Source organism: Phyllopteryx taeniolatus, chromosome 13 (genome assembly GCF_024500385.1).
Source record: "Phyllopteryx taeniolatus isolate TA_2022b chromosome 13, UOR_Ptae_1.2, whole genome shotgun sequence".
Classification (NCBI taxonomy): Eukaryota; Metazoa; Chordata; class Actinopteri; order Syngnathiformes; family Syngnathidae; genus Phyllopteryx; species Phyllopteryx taeniolatus.
In genome coordinates this window covers 15,643,005-15,661,482 of record NC_084514.1, presented here as the reverse complement: position 1 = coordinate 15,661,482, position 18,478 = coordinate 15,643,005, and the positions used below count along the sequence as shown (strand labels likewise).

Below are 18,478 nucleotides of genomic sequence, written 5' to 3'. Positions count from 1 at the left end.
TACAATTTTTTGTAGCCAAAGTCGACATGCAAGTGGAATCAATATTCATTCAAACGCGGGTGCTGTTGCCATGGAGATGATTGACAGCTCTTGACGCCATAATAATAATAATAATAATTATTATGTATTTACATTGCATGAACCTATTATGAGCACAGACAGGCTGGCACAGAACACGTTTAAGAAGAAGAAGAAGAAGAAGAAGAAGAAGAAGAAGAAGAAGAAGAATCATCTTTATTGTCATGAACATGCATCCATGCATGCACAACGTAGTTGTTAGATGATACTAGCGCGCAGTGGGAATGTCAGAAAATCAATGGATGTGAAGTTGGCTTTGATGAAATAGTGTGAAAACCATCTATGGAATTATATTTAGCATATTCCTAATTGTCTGTTTTTAAAGAAATAGCTGAAATAGCAAAAAAGTTTGCTACTTGGGTGTATAAAACCTGCAAAGGACTATAAAACGGCTGCAATGTAAAGTTTTTTTAAAGTCTCTTGACTGGTGAACAACATAAAACGCTCATCGTATACTTAATTAGTTGTATTTAATGAGCTCTGTAGGGTGGTTTAATGAGTTCTGACCCCCTCGTGTGCCTAAATACTGTAGATTATCCAAAATATTATAAACCCCTCTCAAGTAGTTGTCCTCCTATATGATGGCTTGTCTGGCACTAAGTTGGTATTCATACAGATACCGTTTTTGTACCCATGACCTTTACAGCTTTGGGACATGACACAAAAAGGGAAATGTATCTTGGTTTTCAGTTGTAATCCCTGTGGGATACATGAGTACTGGTACATTACAATACAACCCAGTACAAACTATACCTCCAATATTTGTATAAAGTACTACTACCTTTATAACATCGCAATCAAAATGTTATTATCTTGTAAATGCAGCACTGTTGATATTTTGATCTTTTGTATTGAACCATTTTAGCACATGTGCCTCACAGTTCTGAGGACCGGGGTTCAAATCCCGGCCCTGCCTGTGTGGAGTTTGCATGTTCTCCCTGTGCTTGCGTGGGTTTTCTCCGGGCACTCCGGTTTCCTCCCACATCCCAAAAACATGCATGGTAGGTTAATTGAAGACTCTAAATTGCCCGTAGGTGTGAATGTGAGTGTGAATGGTTGTTTATTTATATGTGCTCTACGACTGGCTGGCGACCAGTTCAGGATGTACCCCGCCTCTCGCCCGAAGATAACTGAGAGTGACTCCAGCATGCCCGCGACCTTCGTGAGGATAAGCGGTCCGGAAAATGAATGAATGAATGAATGAATGAAAGGTGTAATTCATGTTGTGTCTGATGAGCCTGTATGTTAGATTATACTGAAGAATTAAGTGGAGGCCGTTTGTATTTTGATCCATTTGTTATGGCTCCTGCCATTTTCAGACTGAGTGAGACATTTTCTCTTTGGGAGGATCTTTGTGTGCCTGTTTTGTGTGTGTGTGTGTGTGTGTGTGTGTGTGTGTCTTTAATGCATCTGTGCGTGTGGCTGGCTAACGGCCTAATTGCCTTCTTGCTGCTGACTTGGCTGCCGTAGGAGGCTGAATGTCGTGGCATCTGCTGATTGGCTGCTGTGAGGAGTCACCAATTTTTAAATCCTGCTGCTGTCATTTGTGTCTCTCCTCCTCACCTCAATTTGTGTGTTTTTCGCTGCTATAGCGCCTTGCTGTAAGCAAATTTTTCTTTGTTCGTTTGTATTTCCTTCCATTTGTGGTGGGCGTCGTTTTGTCTTTTTCCTTAATTGAGAGTTTGTGTTAACCATCTGTACCTACAGCACGAAGCAGTAAGGGTAAACTGCCATTTTCTTTGGAAAGGTTATCTCTTGTTTTTGTTATTTTAGGAAGTTAGGTTTAGCAAATGTATTTTGGCTTCATTTTATTTGGCATAGGGATTGAAAAGTGAATTGGTTAAAGTTAGATGTCTTTTGTTTGTTACTTTGATCTTGGCTTACCCTGAAGGACCTCTTCATATTTGGTTATATAAAATTGTGCAATATGTATTGTGCGTATGTGATAATAAAATAATAAAACCACCTTTTTTGTTAACCACATTTTCTTGTCTGACCATTTGATGTTGCGCCTGCCTAACACCATTTATTGCATTAACTTTGAGGCATACTGTAAACGTTTGTTTCACGTAGTACCAGACTGCACTGGTGATCATGATGTTATGACCGTTATCTCACCATCCCCTTTCTCTTGCTTTCAGCCATCTCGAAGAGATGCTGTGATGGCGCTGTCATTTTCTGATGTCTGACTTCTCTTATTTGTGTGACGACAACAACAAATGTCACGTGTAAAGGGGGGCTTGAAGCGTTTGGACAACAGATTGAGGCTTCGACCAACTTGTTGGATGTCTTTCGGGAGGTGAGCACAAAGCCTCATACCTACTCTTGTATAATTGGGCTTAGTCATTCAAATAGGGAGGGCTAGTTAATTTATCCATTAATCCTTTAGCGCCTGTCCTTATTAGGGTCATGAGTGAGCTAAAACCTCTCACAGTGGATTTTGGGCGAGAGGTGAGGTACATCCTGGACTGATCACCAACCAATCACAGGGCACATAAAGAAAACCAATCATTCAGACTTACACCTATAGGCAGTTTAAAGTCTTTGGAGAACCTAACATCTATGTTTTTGGAATTTAGTAGGAATCTAGAGTACTCTAAGAAAACTCAAGTGGGCACAGGGAGAAAATGCAAATCCCACACAGAAAAGCCAGAGCGAAAATTCTAACCCCAAATATTAGAACTGTGAGAACTTTATTTGCCAAGTATGTCCAAAACACACAAGGAATTTGTCTCCGGTAGTTGGAGCCGCTCTAGTACGACAACAGACAGTCAATTGACAGAGAATACTTTTGAGACAAAGACATTGAAAAGAAACAGTCACTGAACAACAAAAGGTTGCTAGTAATCTGGTAATGCTGGTACAGTTTATTTATTGATAATTGTGCAAAAAGATGCAGAGTCCTCAAGAAATTAGAGCAGTTTGAAATGACTAATACAATTCCAATGAAGTTGGGATGCTGTGTTAAACATAAATAAAAACAGAATACAATGATTTGCAAGTCATGGTCAACCTATATTTAATTGAATACACTACAAAGATATTTAATGTTCAAACTGATAAACTTTGTTTTTAGTAAAAAATCATGAATTTAGAATTTTATGGCTGCAACATGTTCCAAAAAAGCTGGGACAGGGTCATGTTTACCACTGTGTTTTACATCAGCTTTTCTTTTAACAACATTCAATAAACGTTTGGGAACTGAGGATACTAATTGTTGAAGCTTTGTAAGTGGAATTCTTTCCCATTCTTGCTTGATGTACAGCTTCAGCTGTTCAACAGTCCGGGGTCTCTGTTGTATTTTACGTTTCATAATCCGCCACACACTTTCAATGGGAGACAGGTCTGGACTGCAGGCAGGCCAGTCTAGTACCCGCACTCTTTTACTACGAAGCCACGCTGTTGTAACATGTGCAGAATGTGGTTTGGCATTGTCTTGCTGAAATAAGCAAACTCCTTTTCTGTCTGGCTGCATTTTCAATAATAATGTGTATATATAAAAAAATAAAAGTATTGGCAGTATATCAAACCCCCCACCCCCTCTGTTGCACAGAAAAACAGTTCCAGCACAAAAGGCATACAGATCAACCAATGCACCTGAACAGGACAAGTTTAAAAAAAAAAAAAAAAAGTTAATCCATTGCAAATTCTCTAATTCATGTCTTTATGAACCTTGCTTTTGTACTGGTGCACAGACGTGTTGGAACAGGAAGGGTATTCCCTAAACTGTTTCTGTCCAATATTTCCTTTCACTGGAGCTCAGGGGCTAATATTTTGGACATTTCCAACTTTGTGTGAACAGTTTGGAGATGGCACCTTCCTGTTCCAACATGATCAATCAAGGTTCATAAAGACATAGATGAAAGAGTTTGATATGGATGAACTTGACTGGCCTGCACAATCCTGACCTCAACTCTATAGAACACATTTGCATGAATCAGATCAGACTGAGAGCCAGGCCTTCTCGTCCAATAGCAATCTCACAAAATCTACTGCTGGAATAATGGTCATAGATTCACAGAAACACACTCCTAAACCTTGTGGACAGCCTTTCCAGAAGAGTTTAAGATGTTATAATTGCAGAGGGTTGACGGATGTCATATTAAAACTTAGGATGTCACTCAAATTCATGAGTCAAGGCAGGTGAGCGATACTTGTATAGTGTATTTAAAGTGTTATATTTTCCAAATGGATTGTCAAGGTATTTACAAGTCTCAGGAAAACTCCATGCTCCATGATTTACAACCATCCTCCTACTTCAATGAGTCACGCCTCTTAGGCAATTGCGCACAGACTACCCGATTAAGTATGGTGGGTGGTCCAGAAGTTTTGCCAGGAGAAGGCGCGTAGCTGGAATGTACGCCAGCCAGGTATGTACAAAATTATTTAAAAAGAAATAAAAAAGACTTATGCACGGACGGGAGTATATGTGCAGCCACACAGGGCAGCAATGCGCCCCAATGTAAAAAAGAACACAATTTGATTAATTAAATAGTGGGTTTAATGAGAGATGCAGGATTGGGAGTAGAAATGGATAAATGTAATGGGAAAGCAGATACCATACAGGGACATAACAGACAATTTTACATCAAGGAACACTAGCGAAATAATTTTACAATATAATCCTTACCATAAAAGATGGTAAACGCTGGGAAACGAAGCCAAAAATTGTTGCAACAATGTTCCCATCAGTTTTGTCATTTGTGCAACACAAGATTAGTTTTTTAATTCAGTTTGTTTCCTTTGCTGTAGCTGTGACAGCTTATTCTGTATTTATTACTCAATACATTTTAAAGAAAATAAGGTCTGTTTTTCATGTGTGTGTGTGTGCGCGCACGCCTGCACACTTCTGTGATCAAAAAACAACAAATGTGTGAAAAAAAACAAATTAGACAAAGCCCTCTCCCTTACTACAAATGCTGAAGATGCTTGGTACTCTCTGTAGTTGCGTAAATAAGTGTCTGGCCATCATATTAACAAATATGGCTTTCATCACATGATATGTTGCAATTATGTATCATAAGTCTTTCAGCGTTTGCATGGTTTAGTGCTCTTTGATGCCTGTCTTTGTGTACCAACATGGAGCTGTAAAAGAATGACTTTCTATTTTAATTTCCAGTTGATTAGCTACGGTTGAGGACAAAAACGGCAAACATGCAAGCCATTGGAGACACACAGTAAAAATGTAAAAGGCTGGGAATTAGAATCACAGGAGAAAAGCATGGCCTGGGGAGAAGCATCATGTAATGTGCTTTCGCATATCCGCCCATCACTTTCTCATTTGTGCCATTTAGATATACACAGAATTATTTACACCTTCAAGGCAATTCCACTGAACTGCACATCAGTCAATTAGTAAATCAGAAATGTTCTGTGATTCCATTTGAGCGTGCAGTCCTTGGCTCCCTCTGGTCCCACCCTTTTAGTCTTCCATCCTGACAGTGACAAATTACTCCTCTGCTTGGCGAGATTGAAAATTAAAAGCATTTAAAGTTGCTCATGCATTTATGCTAATGAGAAATTCAGATATGATTTGCATGCGAAAGAGGCTCGTCTCAGAAGTCATCAATGCCCCCGCCACCTCCCAGCTCTTCATTTCTATCGGCTCTTGTGTTTTCTTTTCTTATGTGAGTAAAGAACATGTAATGTGTAAACAAAATATGATGTTCTTTATCACCCTGTTTTATTACATACAGGAAATTGCAATATTGCCTTGTAGCGCGTCTTTCCCCCCTTTGATGGTGAGCAGTTATTGGCCACCACTCAGTCAAAGTGGGTCATTGTGTCTGCCTTTTTTTAAATGCCACATAAAAAGAGCACTCACTTCAGACATTATGACATTGCACACTTACCTCTCAGCTGCTCTCCTCACTATTTTCAAATGGCGGAAACATGTACAGTATTACATAAACTCACAGGCCACATCATTAGGTACACCTACAGAATTAAACGCAGGCAGTGGTGGTTTCTGTTATGTGCAATATGTGTGGTTGCACTGGTTGGCCGTACGAGGGAACCCCCCCCCCCCCAAACAATTCTACGCGAGATAGCTTGGCATCAAGACATCTTAATCATTGTTTTCTATGGGGAGTAGTGCTCCCTTGTGGAGACATTTGAAAGGGTCTTTAATGATTTTGCATAATACGTTAATACATGACCTTTTCCAAAACTGCTTGAAGACATTTTCCTGAGCTGTGCCTCTTAAGCTTTTCATTGCATGTGTTGGCCTCCAATACATTACGAACGGCATAAAAAAAATCTATCTTTAAAAAGTTTGTTATAATAGTTTGACATGTTTTAACGCCGCAATGCAACATATTGAGAGGTGCGTCTTATAAAGTTGCTACCTTGACTTATCTTGATGACTATGCTCGCAACTCAAAACACTCCTGTCTCAAATCAGCTTTCCCCATTGAAATGATCTCTCCATGTTGTGCTCCTTTTGTTTTATGCCCTTTGGCCACTACGTGGTGGTCTAGTACCGACATACAGACAAATGAAGAAGCGTTTCACAACTACATTCACTGAAAAACTAAGCTGCAGTAATTTGAGTCATTTTGCCCAGAGGATAAAGAATACAGTATATGCTTATGAGTATTGTTATATTGTATGTCTACGTGTTTGCACTGTTTGTTGTAAATATCTTCTGCTTAAATGGTTATAACACCGAAACACCTATGGTATTCGCTTAGCCTGTCTGATGTTTTGCATTGTGTTAGCATTAAGCTAGTGAATTTTCCCAAGGCAGTTGTTTGTTCCAAATGCACACAACCTGGAATTGTCTTAGTTTTGTGTAGTTCTACTGGAAATGGCAATTAACAGAAGTGAAGCCTTTTTCTAAGAATTGTTCAGTGTCTGCCACACTGCTGCTTGTTGTGAAATGAGTTGAGTTGAGTTCACTGACACCATCTGGAGTTAAAATCTTCATTTGAGTCAAAGCAAAAAATCAGCGGAGCAAAGGCTCATATCTCGGGTCACTCGTAAGTCAAGGCGCCCTTGTATTTTGATTACATTAAGGGCTACATTAAAGCCATTATACAGAACAGTCCTTCAAAATCTGATATTAAAATATTCGTTGGGATGAAAATCTCTTTGTTGACATACGAGGAACAAAGAGTTAAGTGTGCTGATTGGTGTCCTCAATATGATCCCATTCATTTGCTGCAGTAAAAATATCAAAAGCCCACAAGTCTTTAAAATTGTTTGCACCAGTCGCTAAATGATTGTTACCTTGGAAACAAGATGCATTAATGAAGGTAGAAAATGAAATGGGACTTAATTTGTTCACTCTTCAACGCTGAGGTGAAAAGGATTAGCTTTGATTGAGGTGTGCAATGAGGACGGAAAGCGCTGACATGACACTTGTATTTGTCATTGTGCCATTTCAAGGAGGATGCTGCAGCAATAATGGATACGAGGTACACAGCAATTAAAAGCAGCCGGATTCATTAATAATTTTTGCATTAATTTTTCAGTGGTAGCTGAAATGATTGCCACCTCACAGAGGCTTTCCAATTATGCTGCTTAATTAGATATGTCAATATAAAGGAAAGATTAAATGTGGGAATACATTAAGGTTGTCAAATATATTTGAAAAAGTTCTGAGCATCACTCATACTGTTTGCTTTACTATGCTTTGCAAGGTTTTAGAAATTAAATTATGAGCCTTGTATGTCAAACTCAGTGATGAGCTCCATCATGAATTCTGCATTTACAAAGATTATAGTCGTCAGTTTTGATTGACACTGTCAATGGATTGAATATTTTTGTTGTTGTAGTTTGCACTGTAATGTGCCATTCTGGGAGTTTTTCATTTTAATTTGACTTTATCTAGCTACACGAAAGGGGCAACGCTGTGTTTCGATTGTGCAGGTGAATATAATGAAATGTACACTCTTGCGTGCATTCTTGTATGCGTTGTAATCCATGTCCATTTCTTGTCTAGAGCTACTCCAATACATACTACTTGCTGCTTGTGAACTGACGTTAAATAATACATTTGTCGAAGTTTAACTTCAAGAATTACCTGGCATAGAGTATGCCACCTTTCATGTTATCTGCCATTGGCTTGGATGGATGTTTTTAATTTGATCCACTTACTGGAAAACACATTTGTTTGCACCTTCCTTGTATATGTCATCTTAATACTTTGAGAAGAAAATTTCAAGTGCATTTCAAATTTTCATTTTCAAAACGAAATAAAAATGTCACGCACATTTGGAGCAGTATTTCCAAGATATGTTAAATTTCTGTTAGCAACAGGAGTGTCCTCTCTACGTCTGTTCACTCCTGATCCGACCACTGATATACATCACCGCATCTGCCCTCAACCTGCACTTTTGACCCATTATTATGGCAAACCGACCCAACGCGCACAAATAAAATCAGCAATTTGACACCATGCACTAATAAATGTAATTTACTGAAACTGATGTCAAGAAAAGTACTTTTGACGCTGCTTTGATTTCAATATCTATGACATAGTGTATGTATATTCCCTTCAAATCTAGTCATGCTCAATGTTGCTGCTGACAGACAATTGTGCTGGTCTCTTTTTATTTCCACCTGTATTATTTCACAGCTGGCCTGCTACTGATAAAATGTAAAGGGAGCATGGCTAAAATATCAACGTTGTCGTAGCCCAACAGCGGCACTGGGGCTGCTGCTTCTTTCCAGAAGGTTTATTTGGAAACCACAGCAGGTTATTGTTGGCCATAACTTACAACAAAAACAAGCTCCCGTTGTCCCACGTGTCCATCTTCAATTTAGTGCTTTGAACACTCATGCACAATGACTTCACCAATTAGCAGCCATCTCTACAGTACTTCTGGAATTTAGGAACACTTCATTCACCATTATGAACAGACCAAACATTCAATTACCCATAGTTATTACTGCAAACGTCAACCCAGACACTTACATTGTTGTGCTTAATTTTATTGTTGTCATTCACCAGTGATCCGACCCCCGTATGCTTTGTTCTGCCTTTACTCAAACCCACGAGGAAAACAAAAACCTACCCACAAATCACCTTTTATGCATGCCACTGTTGCAGGACTCTAGTGTGTATGCTTCCACACATCTCTACATAAGAACATTCTATATCATACACTTCCAAACATTCTGGTTCAAATGCACTCAAGACTTCTATAAAAGACTTGGGGAAGGACACTTTTATTTGTAAATTTCAGGTGTTATGATTCATGTTTCATTCCTCTGTACATGCGTGGAAGTGAATGAGTCACCGACCAGTGGTTGTCTGCGACCATGGAGGATAATTATCATTACAGTGTTTCTGTAGTTGTCTTTTCCTTCATCCTCAATTCCCCCAGTAGGCAAAGTGTAAAAGACCCTTGCGAACCGATGCTGATCCCAGTCCAATACAAAACATGAGTGTGTGCTTCCTTTTTAGCCAGCGGCTACAGATTAGTCGTGAGAGCCAGAGGAACGCTACTGCTCTCTGACAAATGAGAAAAGCCTCAGTGGCCATGGTCAAAGTGACAAGCCAAATGGAAGCAATTCTTCCTGAGGCGGGGGTGAGCAGCTGTGACCAAGGCCTGCAATGCCACTCTATACGGGGGGAACCTGTGCATGACTCTTTGTGTTGGGTACTGGGTTTTAACCCAGGAGACGCTTGGGATTTGGATGCATTGTGTCATTAACCCAGAGGAAACCCATCAGACCCCCAAGACCATATACAGTTTTGGAATTGTGCTTCGGATATTCAACATTTTACATCATTTGTGTCTTGTTATTGCACTTCTGATATACTGGTCTTATTCTGAGCACTTTGCTGATAGAAAAATTAACACTGAACTCTGATGGACCCTGCTGCCACTTGTATTGTGACCTGCACCGCATTCCCCAGTGTAGTGTTAGAAACAGCTGTGAAGAGATTGATAAGGGGGATGGAAGGAGGCTAATACATTAAAAGCCATCAGAAAAGCCATGACCGCTGAACCTGAAATTCTATATGGACATGAGACTATGACACTGACGGTATACCACAGTGACAATTTTTTTGGGGTGTTTGTGTGAGGATTTATTCATTTTTTTTGGATCAGTTCTTACAGAAGATCATTTGTGAGCTAAGCCACTGATGTTGAAACGAGAGTTTGTAGTTCGTCAGAAAGGTCTTCAATAGGGTTGAGGTCAGGGTCCAGTGTGTCACCAGTTTTGTGTTCCCAACCATTATTTGTTTTTAAACCTTGGTGTACTGATAAATTCTGACCTGACTTTCAACAGTCATATCAAATCAATTACTAAAACGGCCTTCTACCAGCTGAAGAACATATCCAGAGTGAAGACTTCCATGTGCCAAGCAGACCAGGAGAAGCTCATCAATGCTTTTAAGTCAAGTTGACTTGCCTATCGTAATGATCTTTTGACTGGACTCCCCAAAAGGAGCATTAAACAGCTGGAGCTCATTCAGAAATCTGCAGCTCGTGTTGTGACCAGAACAAAGAAGTCAGCGCATATTACTCCAATTCTAAAGTCTCTACACTGGCTCTCAGTCAGCTTTAGATTTTAAAGTTCTGCTACTGGTCTATAAATCACTCAATGGTTTAGATCCTGAATATATGAAAGAAATGCTAATGGGATCTAAACCCAGCAGGGCTTTGAGATCGACAGACTCTGGTCAAATAGTGGAGAACAGAGTCCAAAGCAAACATGGTGAAGCAGCATTTAGCTGTTATGCTGCACTTTAAACTTTTATGAAAGACTTGGTGGGAAATTTGTGCATCGATCACGATTAAAATTTGATTTATTGTGCAGCCCTTCGATACACCTTTTGATTATGACGCTTGAAAGCTGTTTGTTTCTGTTTTATAGATATTGGATTTATAGAAATGTACCATGTTATGTTCCATGTTTTAAATTAATTTGCAGGTTCCTCTGTGTTGCGTTGCTGTCATATTAATATTAGTTCACGGCAAATCTGTCCTAGCTTTTGTGACTTTATTTGAAAGACTGGAAAGGCCTTTTTGGATGTCATTGAATTAATCACAAAATTCTTAACAAATGTTTTGTGATTCTGATGAAATTGGTAATCAGTGCATGATAATGAAGAGTCGTGATAGATTCACAGGGAGTTCATTCAAGGAAAATATCCTTTGGCCTCCTTGCACTCTTTGAACGTGTGACTTAATTAGATAATTACCCTGATTGAGGAGCTTCAGAATTCAGCAATCACCAAGCATGTTTTTCATATGTCTATCAGTCCCCTGCTGGGTGCTGACTGTTTGAGGGTGAAATTATCAACGAACTCATCAGTCATGCTACTTGACTTTGAAGTAGGAAATTATGTCATTAAACCGACATTGGAAAACCCTTAAAGACCAACACTGAGTCTCTTGTGCCTGGAACCACTGAAGGGGAGAGACATTTTCCAAAATGGTCTTCTTTTCCTTTCGGCTTGTCCCTTTTAGGGGTCGCCACAGTGTATCATCCTTTTCCATGTAAGCCTATGTCTTGCATCCTCCTCGAACACCAACTGCCCTCATGTCTTCCCTTGCGAAATCCATCAACCTTCTCTTTGGTCTTCCTCGAGCTCTCTTGCCTGGCAGCTGCATCCTTCTACCAATATACTCACTATTTCTCCTCTGGACATGTCCAAACCATCGAAGTCTGCTCTAACTTTGTCTCCAAAACATCGAACCTTGGCTGTCCCTCGGAGCTCATTTCTAATTTTAGCCAACCTGGTCACTCCGAGAGCGAACCCCAACATCTTCATTTCCGCCACCTCCAGCTCTGCTTCCTGTTGTCTCTTCAGTGCCACTGTCTCTAATCCGTACATCATGGCTGGCCTCACCACTGCTTTATAAACTTTGCCCTTCATCCTAGCAGAGACTCTTCTGTCACATAACACACCTGACACCTTCCTCCACCCGTTCCAACCAGCTTGGACCCGTTTCTTCACTTCCTGACCAAACTCACCATTGCTCTGGACTGTTGACCCCAAGTATTTAAAGTCATCCACCCTTGCTATCTCTTCTCCCTGTAGCCTCACTCTTCCCCCACCACCTCTCTCATTCATGCACATATATTCTGTCTTACTTCGGTTAATCTTCATTCCTCTGCTTTCCAGTGCATGCCTCCATCTTTCTAACTGTTCCTTCACCTGCTCCCTGCTTTTACTGCAGATCACAATGTCATCTGCAAACATCATGGTCCACGGGAATTCCAGTCTAACATCATCTGTCAACCTATCCATCACCACTGCACACAGGAAGGGGCTCAGGGCTGATCCCTGATACAGTCCCACCTCCACAGTAAATTCGTCTGTCAAACCTCACCACTGTTCTGCTGCCCTCGTACATGTCCTGTATTATTCTAACATACTTCTCTGCCACTCCAGACTTCCGCATTCAGTACCACAGTTCCTCTCTGGGTACTCTGTCATAGGCTTTCTCTAGATCTACAAAGACACAATGTAGCTCCTTCTGACCTTCTCTGTACTTTTTCATCAACATCCTCGGGGCAAATAATGCATATGCGGTACTCTTTCTAGGCAAGAAACCATAGTGTTGCTTGCAAACACTCACTTCTGTCCTGAGTCTAGCCTCCACTACTCTTTCCCATAACTTCATTGTGTGGCTCATCAACTTTATTCCTCTATAGTTCCCACAGCTCTGCACATCATCCTTGTTCTTAAAAATGGGCACCAGCACACTTTTCCTCCATTCCTCAGGCATCTTCTCACGCGCTAGAATTCTATTGAACAAGCTGGTCAAAAACTCACAGCCACCTCTCCTAGATGCTTCCATACCTCCACAGGAATGTCATCAGGACCAAATGCCTTTCCATTTTTCATCCTCGTTAATGCCTTTCTAACTTCCCCCTTACTAATCATTGCTACTTCCCATTCCACCACACTTGCCTCTTCTTCTCTCTCATTTTCCTCATTCATCAACTCCTCGAAGTATTCTTTCCATCTATCTAGCAAACTACTGGCATCAGTTAACATATTTCCATCGTTATCCTTAATCACCCTAACCTGCTGCACATCCTTCCCATCTCTATCTCTCTGTCTGCCCAACCTGTATAGATCCTCTTCTCCTTCTTTAGTGTCCAACCTGGCATACATGTCTTCATATGCCTCTTGTTTGGCCTTTGCCACCTCTACCTTTGCCCTATGTCGGGTCTTAATGTATTCCTTTCGCCTCTCCTCGGTCCTCTGTGTCCCACTTCTTCTTAGCTAACCTTTTTCCTTGTATGATTTCCTGTACTGCGAGGTCCCGCCACCAAGTCTCCTCCTCTCCTTTCCTGCCAGAAGATACACAAAGTACTCTCCTGCCTGTCTCTCTGATCACCTTGGCTGCAGTGGTCCAGTCTTCTGGAAGCTCCTCCTGTCCACGGAGAGGCTGTCTCATCTCTTCCCGAAAAGCTTGTTCTGTCCCAGCTTCCACCACATGGTTCTCTGCTCTGCCTTTGTCTTCCTAATCTGTCTGCCGAGAGGAATAAGCAGCTTGCGGATCTTCGTCGCTCTCCCACGCCTGAGTATAAGGTGGGTTTGGCTCTCCTCCCATGAACTCTCACTCCAGGCAGAGTCCTATAAGCTCACTCCGAGCTTTATTGGTCCCTTTCCGATCATTAAAATTATCAATCCCACGTCAGTTCAGTTAAAACTCCCGAAATCTCTCAAGATCCATCCGACGTTCCATGTGTCTCTGCTCAAGTCTGTCTCCACCTACGCTCTTAGCCCTCCGGCCGTACCCCCTCCGCACACCTGCGTTATCGACGACCATCCTGCCTTTACAGTGTCACGCATCCTTGATGTGAGGCCCAGTGCCAGGGGTTTCTATTTCCTTGTGGACTGGGAGGGGCTTTGTGTGGTGTCATGTGACTGCCTTATGCCGTCTGATTGGTGAATTGGAGTCAATTGACAAGTGATCACGTTGGATTGGCGCAACGGCGCCCTATGCGGAAGTTGAAGATGAAGTATAAAAATACATCGCGCACGCAATAATGGATAAATAAAAGTAGCGAGCGGCACGTAACGGAGTAAAAGTATCGATTCTTCTTCACATAAATACTCAAGTACTGGTTAATAGTATGGTGAATAAAAACTACTCTGACAAGGACAATTTATCCAAAATGTTACTTGAGTAAATGTAATGGCGTAAATGTAACTCTTTACTACCCATCTCTGCCTATAAGACTCAGGCTACCTTAACAGCATATTATATCATTAAGTCCTTCTCACATATGAGAAATCAGCGAAGCACAAGTGGCAGGCCTGCCACTTGTAATTACGGAAACAATTGACACGCAATTAAGTCTTTTGTTTCAATCGATTGTCCCGTCAATCAGCAAAGAGCTGCTGCAGTTTCACTAATGTGTGAGTGAATGGCCATAACATTTTGCCGTTCCATGTCAAGGGCACAGTCGTGAAGTCTGCTAGAAATTAAGAGCAGTAATGTGCTGAGTGGAGCCCAGTAACAAAATCGGCAGCTATTTCTTCTTCTCCTGATGAAATTATGCTTATCAGGTACCTTGCCTCAGCAAAGGTGAAGGGTCGGCCCGAGCAGGCGGACCGCATTGCTCCACATAATTGAGAGAAGTTTGGATTTAATTGTATAATTAATCTTGTCAAATTAAGTTACACAGAAGTCGGACTGCTAAATTAGGAGATCTAGAATATTTTAAATTGCCTTAATGTGAAATCAGGCTCCAGAATGCACTTTGTTCCCTGCTGATGGAGGTAAGCTTTTAGCCACGCTGAACACTGCATGTTGTAATAACCTGTTAACAGTTATCACGTTGTTCCTTTTGCATGATTAATTTCCTCAGAATGTAATTGCAATTTCTAAAGGAGTCTCATTTTATTGAACAGCTTTTTGTGTGCCAGTGAAGTGAAGGTATTAAGATAGAATTCATGACGCTCATCAAGCAAAACTTTTTTTAACATGGCAGTTATTGATCTCTATAAAAATTTTGTCTTACTTTTTGGAAACTAGTTTTTATTTACCTCTACCAAGTAAATAAGGTTTTCATCAGAATATATTTGTTTGTGTCCAACCTGCTGTCTACAGTTGAACCATATCAACCTGGATTTTGTATGAGGAGTTGGTATTTTTACAAGGAGATTCCCCATTGTAATTTGTTGAGAAACAACAAGAATAACATCTTGTATAATGGTTTAACATTTTTAAAATAAATGTAGAGGACTATATGTATGGAGTACTGGTGCCTTTCATGCAGACGGGGCAGGTTCAATTCGCGGCCATTGCCCCAATACCCAGTCATTGCCTGCACTAAGACTGGATAAATCCAAAAACTGATCCAAATTTGATGGAAGATGAAAAATCCCATTTGACATGTTCCCATTTATCCACTGTCGGATCTGATCAGATCAGGTTGTAATCTGTTGTGCATATGTACAAGGTTTGCCAGAAGTATTCCAGGACTGGTGTCAAAAAACATATATTTCAAAACCAAACTACAAGTTTTCCCCTTCGAAGTCTGGAGTCTAACACACTCCATACACTCCTGGAAGGATTCTTCCAGCATCCTGTGAAGGTCCATCATCACTGCCATCTTGATCTCAGACACACCTTGATGATCCCCTTCAGCTCGGGAAAGGAAAAAAATCGCACAGAGCCAGGTCAGACGAATAGGGAGGTTGCTCCAGGACGGCAATGAGCTTCTTGGCCAGGAATTGCTGGATGCTCAGGGCGTTGGTGAAACACACTTCTTCTCCCGCACTGAACAAAGCAAACGCCGCAGGATCTCTTTGTAGACGTGTTGCCCCAAATTGTTGGGGAGTTACTGAAGTTTGTAGTTTGGGTTTAAAATAGATCTTTCCACTCCTGGAACCGTTCTAACACACCTTATGCATCTCAACATTTTGTGAGATTTTTGATTTTATTTGACATCAATGGTCGCAGGTGTTCTGGAGCCCATCTTAGCTGACTTCAGGCGAGATGCGAGGTATACACCCTGGACTGGTCCCCAGCCAATCAGAAGCATATTGACCTATAAAGAACTAAACAGAAATGTGTTTTTTTTCTTTTTGTCATGTTCTCTTAGGTTTACTACTGGGTTGTAAATGTTCTCTGAAAATACACTTCCATTTTTATAGTCAACTTAAATTTAACGGGAATGTTCCTGTTTGGAAAGCCGAATTAATGTTAAATGCTGTCCTGCCCAGAATGTGAGTGGCCCCAGGGGTGTTTGCCAACAACATTAGTCTACTGTTGTTGTTAGTTTTAGTAGGAGTCAAAACACGAGAGAAACTGGCTGGGAAAAAGCCTCCTAAGCTTTCCTTGTTTCTGACTTATGACTGTACATCTATGGGACAGAAACATCACTTGAGCACAATGCTCCTGTCACACACACACACACACACACACACACAAAGCACTATATAAAAGCCCTGGTGCACTTTTGTTAAAGTGTACACTTGTCTTCATAGCTCTATCCTGCGTTGATGATGCGTGTAGTTCTATTAAATGTATTTTGTACAAGACAAGAGACAGGGTGTGGCAGTAATTCAGTTTTCTTAGTGGGATTATTTTTAGTTTCTTTTTTCTTGTGCCAAATTGAGACTTCTCTGATAAACTCCCATCGGTTGTAGTCAGTTTTCTTTCTTTTCTTGATTTTGATATTGCGTCCTGTCTTTGCATTTAAGGCATATGGGAAAATGTTTACGATTTTGGCAAGTGGTGTTTAAGCTAATGCCAAATTGCATTCTGTTCTTGTAACAAGGAATGCTGATTGCAGAATACAGTGGGACCTCCCAAATCACTTTTTTTTTCTTTTCATGATGCTGGTGAACTTCCAAGTTCAAGTAGAAACCTGGGAACTGGTTGAAATTGTGCAGGAAAAAGCTGATCCTTAACACCTTTAACTGTCATGAAAGATAAATGGAATCAAACTTAATACAACTAAAACTACTCACACTGTAACACCGCCTGAGATACATGGGAACATAACATGCTTTCAGAGAGATTCCGTCACTGTTTTATATTGTTATGGAAATTAATCAGTGCATGTATGTCTGTTGGTAAGCATCATTTAATTTGTGATTATGTCTGAAAACTATCTCATTCTGCTACTTGAATTTTCTTGTGAAATATTTGTAAAAATGTTCCATTTGTTAGCTAGTGTCTGAGTCAAAATGTTCTGTAAACTGAACTCATGAGCTTTGCAAACATCTCACGTGACGTCATGCAGGACTGTTTGAACTTTGTTTTTTTTCGGGGTTTGAACCATATTTTTCCAGACAATTTGGGGTGGACTACAAATGGGGCTACTTCGAGGTTACTCTGTAGTGTTATAAAATTGAATCATGCATTTGAAAAAGACTTTTACTTTATTTAGCTTCATTCTTTTTGCCCCCGATCTGTCTTTAATTGTTCAGGGAACTCTCAAATGGGACCAAATAGAATGTAATTGCTGCGGTGTGATGATTACAAGGGAGAACTAATGATGTCCTAACACTGGGGTCAGGTAGGGTTTAATTAGTGGAGGAACAATCAGTGTCACTCCTGTTTCGTGCTCTTGTTCTTGCTGCCTTCCTGGTTTTATGCCAGCATGCTCTCCAAGAGAGTTAAGAAAATGGGCTGTTAATTCGAGAAGCGAGTGGGGGTAGAAATTAATGCGGCTAGGTTCTTTGTTCAGAAGTGGGATGTTCTTTTTTTCAGAAGTAGCCTGATTTGTATTTCAAGCTCCATAAGAAGTGTTTGCCTGTCTGCAGATGTGGAGGTTAATGAAGGCAGCAAACTAGAAAAGGCTGTCCATGGCCCGTTTGAAAACATTGGCTCGTCGCCATTTAGCCTCTTGTTAGGGGAACATTTTGATGTTTAAAAGCATTGAAACTAAAGCAACCATTAGTGTGAATATTCAATGCTGCTGACAAGACAACACACTATCCAAATAAGCAGGCCAGATTGGACGGACGAACAAACTCATCCAAGGAGAATAATTGTAGCCAACATTCCTGATTATCCAATCAGCTCCCCGCAAAAATCAATTCCATCTCGTCAATAGATAATTATGAGGAATAATTGGCTGGATGTGCTCTGGGCAGAAAAGCGCCGCAACTCAAGTCCCATCCTCAGCATGTCTCACACGCATGGCACACACATGCAAACACAGGGTGGCATCTAAGGAGAAGGAACTGGAGTTTGTTCTTTTTTTCTTTTCTTTTTTTTAAACTCATGTCATTATTGAGCGTTAATAGTCAGCTGTTCAACCTTTTGGACATTTTCATTAGACAGGATTGTTGTAATGCCAACGATGATCTTTCTTGGCAAATGAAGGCCTCATTTTGACCTCACCCTTTTCACAATATTTTTATTTTCGCTTAAACACATCTTGAAGTACAGGCTAGCAGATCGAACTGTACAAGACCCAAGGATATAAAACATTGACCTACCTGCTCTGAGCAGCTGTG

At 40.7% G+C, this 18,478-nt stretch overlaps 1 protein-coding gene across 6 annotated transcripts in view; it reads left to right on the top strand.

Annotated features, from left to right (window-relative positions):
• The first annotated feature begins 1,526 nt into the window (after positions 1 to 1,526).
• Positions 1,527 to 18,478, top strand: part of arid1b (AT-rich interactive domain 1B) — a 249,881-nt gene continuing 232,929 nt past the window's right edge. For 2 of the 6 annotated variants that reach the window (XM_061794175.1, XM_061794170.1), the window contains exons 1-2: positions 1,593 to 1,800; positions 2,220 to 2,377. The gene's annotated coding sequence lies outside the window, so the exon portion shown is untranslated. Of the gene's footprint in view, positions 1,801 to 2,219; positions 2,378 to 18,478 lie in introns of all 6 variants that reach the window. The other 4 variants (XM_061794174.1, XM_061794173.1, XM_061794171.1 and 1 more) reach the window with 4 other exon arrangements.